Raw genomic sequence first — 12162 nt, 5'->3', positions numbered from 1 at the left:
AGTCCCCGTGCTACGGGCCCGTTACACAGAGAGAAGGGATATATATACATATGTGATGTGTGTTGTGATCCTGGCCAGTGAAAACAAGTTAGAGACCTCTGTTCAGAGCGAATGACAAAATGCTGCAGGAGCTGAGTCACTGATAGAAAAAAAAACAGAAGCTGCCTTCAATCTGATATGTGGGTTATTATGTGATGTGTGCCTGTCAAAGCAATTTATTTTGCTTTCCAATAGAGACTTAAGTCAGTTATCGACAGAGACTGGCCACATTTTCATCAGTTTGTCTCACATCTGCATGTTAGATAAGTTTGTGTGCTAATCCTCGCAGGGATGGGATTTAGTTGGGAATGTGTTTTCCTGCTAATCAGCGGCGGGGAGGACGTCTTTTCATAAAGCCCCTTAGCAGTTCAGCAGTTAGCCGTGACCCTGCCAAGAGGGCCACGAGTTCAATACCAGCCATAATACATATATACATTACACTCAAGGGACTGGGTGGTACAATGTGGATTATGCACACACACACATGCACGCATACACATACTCACACACGCACACACAAATATACCCCCCCACACACACACATGCATATCCCCCCCCACACACACACGCACACACAAATATACCCCCCCACACATGCATACCCCCCCCACACACACACACACAAATATACCCACACACATGCATACCACACACACACACACGCACACAAATATACCCCCCACACATGCATACCACACACACACACACACACAAATATACCCCCCACACATGCATACCACACACACACACACACAAATATACCCCCCCACACACATGCATACCACACACACACACACACACATGCACACAAATATACCCCCCCCACACATGCATACCACACACACACACACGCACACAAATATACCCCCCACACATGCATACCACACACACACACACGCACACAAATATACCCCCCACACATGCATACCCCCCCCACACACACACACACAAATATACCCCCCACACATGCATACCCCCCCCACACACACACACACAAATATACCCCCCCACACACATGCATACCACACACACACACACACACGCACACAAATATACCCCCCACACACATGCATACCTCACACACACACACGCACACACAAATATACCCCCCCACACACACACACACAAATATACCCCCCCACACACATGCATACCACACACACACACACACACACGCACACAAATATACCCCCCACACACGTGCATACCTCACACACACACACGCACACACAAATATACCCCCCCCGCACGTGCATACCCCCCCACACACATGCATACCCCCCACACATACACACACACAAAAGCACACACACACATACACATACTCACACACATGCACACACAAATATACCCCCCCACACACACACACACAGACACATACACGCACATGCAAAAGCAACAGAATCAGCCGGTCCCTGCATCATCAAGCGGTAGTGTACTTATAAAGATTGATAAGGCGTCCAGACAAGAGCGTTGTGTTTCAGCGCCAACACCAGAGAGACGAGGCACACTACACGTCCACAAGTACTGCAGTGAAAAGCGCTCAGCTCTGCGAGGGCTGCTCTCACGCCGGGCCCCGCCGCCATCCATCTCCACATTCAACGAGGCTTAATACTCGCTTCAGAGCCAGCTCTCAGCGGAACTAATGGACCGGGGAGGCGAGACAGCCGACCAGAGAGAAGAGGGAGAGAACGACCAGAGAGAGAGAGAGAGATTGAAATAGAGTCAGAGAGAGAGGAGGGGGGGGGGTAGATCCAGAGGTCAGACTTTTCTCTTTGTCCTATGTTCTGATTCATTGTCTGAGTATCCACTCGCAGACCTCACATGGCTGTTAGCTACCATCTCTATTGCCCCCTTCATCTCTGTCTCACTCCCTCCTCTTTATCCTGTAGCTAACCGTCTCACCGCCGTCTGGCTGCACGAGTCCGAAGTCCCGGTTCATAGCTGGTCCCTGGAGCAGCAGCAGCTACATGTAGAGAGGTGTTACCTGCCATGTGTGTGTCTGCGGAGAGAAATATGAAACGGCCTTACTCTGTCTGTAGCTAATATCCACTGACGCTCCAGTCTTTAGTGGTACTTTTTGTTGTAGTTACGTCGTAAGGCTGAATAACCGGCCTTGAACTTGTGCGAGTTGACAGGTAGTTGGTTCAAAGGTCGGAGAACCTCCTCGGGCCTGTATGTCAACGCTTGACAGGTTATCACCTCTCTATTAACGAGCAACTCCCACGAAACTGTGTTGTATTCACCTGGTCTCTGCAGGCCACAGTCCCCCTTTTCTGGGGACTTCCAGACCCCTCTCACAGGTATGTCTGATGTGACCTGTCCAAAGACAAACTGGGGCTTTGCAGTCTCGTTATTGTTCAGTTCCTTTATTTCTTCTGCTCGGTATCATTGGACATGTACATTAGCATCGTCTGTCCACAGGGAAGTACCTCGTCCTTTTAGGTGCCTTTACTAAGTAAGAACGGATAACTGCCCACTCATTAACCAGGTATTAGGGCTTCCGGGGGGCGTGGCGGACTATTCCGTTGCCTACCAACCCGTGGATCGCCCGTTCGAATCCTCGTGATCGGGTGTCCCTACAGACACATTCGGAGAGATTCTCCATCGTAACAGAACAGATATACTTCACATAGAAGAGATTCTCCATCATAACAGAACAGATATGCTTCAGATAGAAGAGATTCTCCATCAAAACAGAACAGATATACTTCAGATAGAAGAGATGCTCCATCATAACAGAACAGATATGCTTCAGATAGAAGAGATGCTCCATCATAACAGAGCAGATATACTTCAGATAGAAGAGATCCTCCATCATAACAGAACAGATATGCTTCAGATAGAAGAGATTCTCCATTGTAACAGAACATATATACTTCAGATAGAAGAGATTCTCCATCAAAACAGAACAGATATACTTCAGATAGAAGAGATTCTCCATCAAAACAGAACAGATATACTTCAGATAGAAGAGATTCTCCATCATAACAGAACAGATATACTTCAGATAGAAGAGATCCTCCCTCATAAGAGAACACATATACTTCAGATTGAAGAGATGCTCCCTCATAACAGAATAGATATACTTCAGATAGAAGAGATGCTGCCTCATAACAGAACAGATATACTTCAGATAGAAGAGATTCTCCATCATACCAGAACAGATATGCTTCAGATAGAAGAGATTCTCCATTGTAACAGAACAGATATACTTCACATAGAAGAGATTCTCCCTCATAACAGAACAGATATACTTCATATAGAAGAGATTCTCCATCAAAACAGAACAGATATACTTCAGATAGAAGAGATCCTCCATCATACCAGAACAGATATGCTTCAGATAGAAGAGATTCTCCATTGTAACAGAACAGATATACTTCACATAGAAGAGATTCAACCTCATAACAGAACAGATATACTTCAGATAGAAGAGATCCTCCATCATACCAGAACAGATATGCTTCAGATAGAAGAGATTCTCCATTGTAACAGAACAGATATACTTCACATAGAAGAGATTCAACCTCATAACAGAACAGATATACTTCAGATAGAAGAGATTCTCCATCATACCAGAACAGATATGCTTCAGATAGAAGAGATTCTCCCTCGTACCAGAACAGATATACTTCAGATAGAAGAGATTCTCCATCATACCAGAACAGATATGCTTCAGATAGAAGAGATTCTCCATCATAACAGAACAGATATACTTCAGATAGAAGAGATTCTCCATTGTAACAGAACAGATATACTTCACATAGAAGAGATTCAACCTCATAACAGAACAGATATACTTCAGATAGAAGACATTCTCCATCATACCAGAACAGATATGCTTCAGATAGAAGAGATTCTCCCTCGTACCAGAACAGATATACTTCAGATAGAAGAGATTCTCCATCATACCAGAACAGATATGCTTCAGATAGAAGAGATTCTCCATCATAACAGAACAGATATACTTCAGATAGAAGAGATTCTCCATTGTAACAGAACAGATATACTTCACATAGAAGAGATTCAACCTCATAACAGAACAGATATACTTCAGATAGAAGAGATCCTCCATCATAACAGAACAGATATGCTTCAGATAGAAGAGATTCTCCATCATACCAGAACAGATATGCTTCAGATAGAAGAGATTCTCCATCATACCAGAACAGATATGCTTCAGATAGAAGAGATTCTCCATTGTAACAGAACATATATACTTCAGATAGAAGAGATTCTCTATCATAACAGAACAGATATGCTTCAGATAGAAGAGATTCTCCATTGTAACAGAACAGATATACTTCACATAGAAGAGATTCAACCTCATAACAGAACAGATATACTTCAGATAGAAGAGATCCTCCATCATAACAGAACAGATATACTTCAGATAGAAGAGATTCTCCATCATTCACCACAAGTCTCACGGAAGTCGCCACATATGAGTCACCGAGCACCAGGTGTACGACCCCAAAAACCAAAACACAAACACGGGTTTAGGTTTTCAAGTCGCTCTATGCAGAATTAAAATGAATAAGTGGCGCCATAATTTGCATATAATCAAACGTGATGAGACACTATAACGATAAAAGTCCACCATTAGCGACGTATTACCCTCAATGGTTTTTGGCGAACAAAACATCTAATAAAACATCTCCACCCCTCCACACTTTAGGCCCAGCCTAGGTTTTGTGCCAAAACCCAGAGGTGCTTCATCTGGAGGAAGCAGTGAGTATGGATGATGTCTTTTTTTACTGGCCGATTACGAGCGAGGGCACAAAACAGAGCAGAATGAATGGGCGTCTCTGGGACTTTTCCACAAAATCAGAAGCATTTTCTACCAGAGATTCCACAGCATTCACGGACAACTGCTAAAAACAAAAAGGTGCATTGATTTCATGTACCATTGCTTACAAACAGCTTATTTTCTCAAGATGTGCAAAATAGACACATGAATATTCATGAGAGCAGCTTTTCATCACAGAACAGATTTGTTGTAAGGCTGCAGCAGGCGGCCGAAGCAGAGACCCTCAGCGTTTCGCTTGATGAAGACAGACAAAGGCCTTCTGGTCTGGGTTGGAAAACAGTGGACCTAGTATCTCCGCTACAAGAACACAACCCTAGTCGTAAATCAGACTGTTTTGACGCCTTCTTGGCTTGTTAGCATTCATGAAGACAACCAATGACTGCATGCGAGGAAATAAGTGTGTTCAGAGATGCCAACATATCATGTTACAGAGTAATAGTCCAGGTTCTTGTGAATGTTGTGACTCAAGACCAGGATTTTCTGGCCTGTTTGCAGGATCCTGCAGCCTCTTTCAGTACCCCGGGACTCTCAGTGTCATAGAGCACCGAGCGTCATGATTGATATCTCACTTTACGTTTTACTGTGCATTGAAAACTACCACACACACACAAAAAAAGAAGAGTGATTTAGCATCTTCCCTTTGCCACCGTCATCCATTCTGCACCTATTTTAGTGATGACTGGTAAAATATTGGAGGCTTCTGGGAAGGGGCAGGAGCTGTGGTAATTAAATGGGAAGGATGGTATGATGGTTGAACTTCAGCCTTATTTCTGTGTGAGTATGTGGTAGATAGATAATGATGCACACAGCAGCTGTAAGTAGGGCAAGTCCAGCTACACAACGGATGGCTATTTACCACATAACTATACGCACTCTCATACTGAGCTACCCAGTCTTTAGGCTTTGGTGCAACGTGTGTTTTATAACGTGTTAGCGTTTCATAGGGTGATGGGAGAAGAGTTGTAATCGCCGATACACAAATGCATTTTGAGACATGCGCAAAAATTAAGTAGGTGAGAGATATTGAGAGGCATGTAAATCAAAAGTTGAATTTTGAAATATTATTGTGGTACTTATTTTTTTAATCGATATAGTTAAAGGGGCGGCACGGTGGCGCAGTGGCTAGTGCGGTCGCCTCACAGCAAGAAGGTCCTGGGGTCGCGTCCCGGGGTAGTCCAACCTTGGTGGGTTGTCCCGGGTCGTCCTCTGTGTGGAGTTTGCATGTTCTCCCCGTGTCTGCGTGGGTTTCCTCCGGGGGCTCCGGTTTCCTCCCGCACTCCAAAGACATGTAGGTCAGGTGATTCCGCCATACTAAATTGTCCCTAAGGTGTGTGGTGTGGTGTGGTGTGGTGTGGTGTGGTGTGGTGTGGTGTGGTGTGGTGTGGTGTGTGTCTGTCTGTCGGCCTTGTGATGGCCTGTCCAGGGTGTCTCCCCGCCTGCCGCCCATTGGCTGCTGGGTAGGCCCCCCGGTTGGGACAAGCGGCTTGGATAATGAGGCCTTACCTCACGGAGCCTGGCCGGAACAGCAGCGTGAGTGGTTGGACAGCTGCTGTGTGCATCAGCTACGGGTTGTACCTTGTTTTTTCTTCTTCTCCCCATTTGTATCCGGCCTACCCCACTCTCCCGAGCCGTCCCCGTCGCTGCTCCACCGCCTCTGCCGGTCCGGGGAGGGCTGCAGACTACCACATGCCGGTCCAACGTGTCAGTGTCACGGTTTGCCTCGCTCAGGCGTGGGAAGTACACGCGTGTATGAAGGTGCAGTGCCAGCAGGGGGCGATGATTAAGAGGTGAAGGTTCGGGTTAGGGTTAGGGAAGGGATTTTGGAAAATGCTGTATACTTCTTTTCCTCCGTGGGGAGTTGCTGGCATTGAGCGAATCGTCGCCCCCTGCTGGCACTGCACCTTCATACACGCGCGTACTTTCCACGCCTGAGCGAGGCAAACCGTGACACTGACACGTGGGACCGTGATACTGGGCTGCCTCCTCCAATACATGTGGAGTCGCCAGCCGCTTCTTTTCACCTGACGGTGAGGAGTTTCGCCAGGGCGACGTAGTGCGTGGGAGGATCACGCTATTCCCCCAAGTCCCGAACAGGCGCCCCGACCGAGCAGAGGAGGCGCTAGTGCAGCGACCAGGACACATACCCACATCCGGCTTCCCACCGCAGACACGGCCAGTTGTATCTGTAGGGATGCCCGACCAAGCCGGAGGTAACACGGGGATTCGAACCGGGGAATAGACCGCCACCCGGACGCCCAGATTGCACCTTTAAAGAAAAGCGTCACCTTGGACATCTTGATGACATTCTCTGAGAATGGCGGTGCAGTTGGTGCGTGTAAGAGAATATTTTTTTGGGGGGGGGGCGTTTTGTTCAATATTTCCAGCAGAGCTTGTCGGTAAATGCAGCACAGTTCCAGCCGTACTGAGTAGATGGAGGGAATTGCTCAGTAAAAGTAGGGCACTACTTGTTACCTTGATATCCAGTATTTCTTTGCAATATATCCCCTAGAAGCTCCCGGACACCGGAACCAGCTGCCTGTCCGTTTCAAGAACTCAGGAAAGGTTGACACTTGGACCTACCGGGTAATGAAGGGCTGCTGAGGTTTACATGGGATTATGGGGGGGGGGTTATAAATACCGGGACATTGAAGGATCCAGGGTTGAACTAGACACCTCTTACAAACAGGCTCCTTAACACCCCCGCAGGCCTCCTGAGCAACCTGCAGAATCTTGCTTGTAATGACATTAAGCATGAAATCTAATTTGGTGAGAGGGAGCCAGACACCCACATAGGTGTGTCTAATTAACAGCCTCTGTGATGCCCAAAGAAAATTTTCCAAAAAAAACAAAAAACAAAAACCAGCAGAAATCTCACCGGATCAGCGGTCTGGCAAATGGGTGGTGCAAAAGATCAGCATACGCTGGCAAACAAAGCAGGAGTCCTTTACACCTCCTGTCAGCTCGCCATCGGAGAGCCGTGAAAACGCCACAGGAAGGAGGCGCGGCCGGAGCCGGTGCTGAGAAGGCGGTTTCTGGTCTGCTCAGCTGCCGGCGAGCTCGACGAGAGAGAGCGGGAAACATTCGCCCGATGCAGTCTCGTCACACGGTTTGCCCAGGAAACCACTAAGCTTGCAATTCCTCTGAGACGGAGCGACACGCGCATGTAAGACAGGGGCAGATCAGATAGGAGGAGAGACGGAGACAGGACGAACTACAGCCTCCATGCATTCATGGTGTCTACCTTCACGGTGCCGACACGTCCCGGGGGACGTGTGGCGCGTCCTCGTTGTGTTTTTTAAGGAGCAGGTCGAGAGTGTTCAGGGGACAACCCAGGCTGGGAAGAGATGGGGGTAATTACTATTCCAGACCTCCCAGCCCGGTTGTCTCTGAGGACACTGGCAGCTTTGTTTTTGTTTTCCTCTGTTAACTGGTGTGCGGCCTCACAGAGCACCGCCATTACAGGGAAACGGGGGGTGGGGGTCTGGGTTTGGGTGGGGTACAATAGCTTAAACACGATACGATACAGTTCGTGTCCTCGTTTGATGGCTGGGAGAGCTGGCGCTGGATCGGCAGGGAGAGCTTGGTATGCCGCGTCCTGTGGGCCCGGGGACCACGGCCTTGCCTGGAGCTGCGCCCGAAGAGCAAACACCGAGGGCGGTCTGACGGGGCACGAAAGCGGGGCAGGCTAGGCTAGGCTAACTGCTAGCCCATGCAGACATCAAACAGTCATCCTGGCGTTCACTCTCTTGGACATTGATTTATATATATATATATATATATATATATATATATATATATATATATATATATTTATATTTATATATATATTGGATATGTGTGTTTTGTAGTTTTTGTAGCTTTTGTGTGTTGTTGTAGTTTGGATATGTGTTTTTATCTTTGTGTTGCACTTCATGTGCGCAGGTGCACGGAATGAAACGACAAATAAATATTCCCGATGACTCCCGACGAGCTTATGAACAAGAGGGGAAAGGGGGAAGAAAGGCTTGACAAAATCCAAAGAGGGAATAAAAGAAGGTTAAGGAGATGACGTAATAGTCAAAATGAGATGCGGGGAGGTGAAGATGAGATAGCGTGGAGGTCCCGGCGAGGCGTTGCGAGGTCAACACGAGACGCTGGGCGGTCAAGACGTACAAGGCCGCGGGTCAAAACGAGTGTCGCAAGATGAGAGGAGCGGCAACAGAGACCAGATAGGGTCGGCTTACGGGTTTTCCATAACCAGGTTGCCTTGCTCTGCTCGGTGGAGAACACACACACACACACACACACACACACACACACACAGAGCGAGCGCCACAAATGTGAGCAGATGCCCGGACAGAAATAGCTCTTTTGAAGAGAAAGGGGGGGAAAGCGGTTCATCTGGGACGGGATGGATGAATGAAGGCGGTGCTTCCACGTTCGGCTCCCTTTCACTTTGGTAGACAGTCCTGAAGCCGCCGTGCTGATGCTCTTCGCGTGTCTCCTGATGGCTTTCTCTCTCTCTCTCTCTCTCTCTCTCTCTCTCTCTCTCTCTCTCTCTCTCTCTCTCTCTCTCTCTCTCTCTCTCTCTCTCTCTCTCTCTCTCTCTCTCTTCTCAAACATCCAGCTCTTTCCCTGGGTTCCGCAGAGAACTCCAACCCCTGCACCACCCAACCCCCACCCTCACCCCAGCCTGGAGACGTGTGTTTGTTCGCAGCAGCTGACCTTCTGCAGGGGTTGCTCTCGGTAATGATGTGGATTCGTTAAAAGCACAATTGCACATATACCCCCTCTGACGCGAGGCAGCCGGGACTCGCTGAGGCACGTGTGCACGTGGCGCGTTGCGCTGAAGTCGCGTCGAGTTCTGGGGCGACGCTCTTGACCTTGATAGGAAGCACGTACGTCCAGGTGGCCGTTTGCCTCACCCGGAGGTAAGGCTGCTGTGCCGGCGATGATTAACGATTCAAACGTTGATTTAAAAAAAAAAATGCAATGAGCCTAAAATCCTAAAATGGGGCAACGAAAGAGAAGAAGAAGAACCCCTATCACACTGTCATGTGTGCTGTGCATGTTTTCAGAGCAGGAAAAAGACAAGGCAGAGTTTTATACGTATGATATGATGATGAGAGAAGAGAGAAGCCCTATTAGTGCACCTGCTGAGGCAGAGAGGGTGAGAGATGGACCGAGAGACGGACCGAGAGACGGACCGAGAGACGGACCGAGAGATGGACCGAGAGATGGACCGAGAGATGGACCGAGAGATGGACCGAGAGATGGACCGAGAGACGGACCGAGAGACGGACAGAGGATAGAAGAGGGTAAATGGCTCAGAGAGCATGCTGTGAATACTGAGCGTGAGTCACTCACGTCCTTGGATGGAGGATTGGGACAACAAGCCTCGGCTAACCTAACCCGTTATGTTTGTCTTTCTTTACCCCTCCTCTCCATCCTTTTCTCACCGTTCCTCAACCCTCCTGCAGTTTCTGTTGCTGCTTTTCTTTCTTTCTCTTGCAAAAACACACACACACACACACAAAAAAACAACACACACACAAGCAGGGCAGTCAGTGTATGACAATCATAGTGATAATTTGTACATCCTTTCACTACATCAGATGCCAGTAAGGGGTCCTCTGCAGATGCCAAAATGCCCGCCTGCCCACAACAGGCCAGACATGCTGGTAATCAATGCCAGCAGCGGTGACAGCACAACCTTGAGTTAAGTGTGATGAGGTTTGACGGTGCTAAGCAGCTAGGCTGCTTAATGAGCCATTAGGGCTCCGCGTGCCAGCGTGCTGTGGTCAGGGTCTTCTCTCGGCTTCTTCTTTCGTCTTTCATCTGCGGAGCCGCAGGCCCAGCGGGGGCACTCATTAGACAGGCTTTGTGTTTTCACCCAGCCCGAGATAACACGCAGGGGTGAGCTCTTCAAAACCCCGGCCGCCTTATTCTCTGTTGTTGGGATGTGCGGTGGGGGCGGTGGCGCTCAGTCACGCGGGGGGATGAGGGTGTGGGTAGTAACGTGGTCCACCCACACCCATCCACACCCGCTGAGTGACGGAGGTCTCCTCCGTGAAAGATGATCGTAGAGATGCTGTCTGTCTGAAAATACCTCCTGACACATGGAAACCCCTCCCTCAGTGCGCGCGCGCACGTGCACACACGCACACACACGCTTATGGTCTGATTGTAGACCCTAGAATTAGGAGGTTCACCCTGACACGGACACGCTGTGTTTGTGCCGTTTCTGTTTTGCTGAGAAGAAGGGCAAGACTCGTCAATAAAAAAAGCCATCCTTGCAGGTTTCAATTCAATTGCAATGTGCAAGTTGTGTGTTGTAAACGGCTTTGTCTGTTGATTGACAGTTAAGAAGTGCTTATTGATCTGGATACAATGTGCATAGCAGCAGCAGCAGTATCCCGTCTCTTGTGCTGATGGAAAGGGTTTCTGAACTGCCAGACATGCAGGCTTTGATGGGGAGAAACGGTTAATGTGTGATGAAGACACACCAGGACAGTGACCCACCACAGCTTGGTTTAAATGCGTTTCAGAGAGAGGTGCCACCTGTGAGTGACATGTCTGCTGTGGCTAGGACCTCTTCAGATGGCGGACTGGTGGAGCTGAGGGCTGCTGTGGGAGGTTGTTGCTGCTTCCTCTAGGGGGCAGTAGACACTTCCGCTCACTAACGAACTGAGAAGGTATGGGCGTGGGGAGGGAGTAAATGACTTGTGTACCCTTTTCCAAACCACTGCAGATCAGCAGAAAACTCACCACGAGAATCCAAACACCCAAATGCTCATTACTATCTCGGTGGTGTTCAGATGACCATTAGGGTGACCAACTCTTTCATCGTCTTTATACCTGGACATTTGGTTTATGAGGCATGCGCTTCATAGATGAACAGCCAACAGTGGCCATACACGAGAAGCCAGCTGATCTAGATTCAGATGCAGAAGGTAAAAACTTCCTAGAGCACGTGAAGGGTAAATGTCTATCATACTGTAGCGAATTCGGGGGGCAGCCGGGAACCGCCGCGGCCGGGACGCGAACCCGAGTCTCCCGCACCACGGGTGACTGCGCTAACCAGTCGACTAAAGGGTCCGACCCGTTAGCCAAAGGGCTAGCGAGTCTACTCATCCGTGGTCGTTACACTGTCCCAGCGCTTCAGCATACATATTCCCTCACGCCTCTGGGCGCACGCGCTTCCGATGGCCTCGCGGTCTCACCATCCCACTTCTGACACCAATGTATCAAATTTGGGGGGCAGCCGGGACGCGAACCCCGGTCTCCCGCACCACGGGTCACTGCGCTAACCAGTCGACTAAAGGGTCCGA

The 12162-nt window shown here is 48.8% G+C and overlaps 1 protein-coding gene across 1 annotated transcript in view; it reads right to left on the bottom strand.

Annotated features, from left to right (window-relative positions):
* Positions 1–12162, bottom strand: part of LOC130114456 (LHFPL tetraspan subfamily member 3 protein-like) — a 43271-nt gene that overhangs the window by 29870 nt on the left and 1239 nt on the right. The gene's annotated exons all lie outside the window — the stretch shown is intronic.

Source organism: Lampris incognitus, chromosome 6 (assembly GCF_029633865.1).
Source record: "Lampris incognitus isolate fLamInc1 chromosome 6, fLamInc1.hap2, whole genome shotgun sequence".
NCBI lineage: Eukaryota > Metazoa > Chordata > Actinopteri > Lampriformes > Lampridae > Lampris > Lampris incognitus.
Note: the sequence above shows the minus strand (reverse complement) of the source record. Positions and strands in the feature narration are given on the sequence as shown.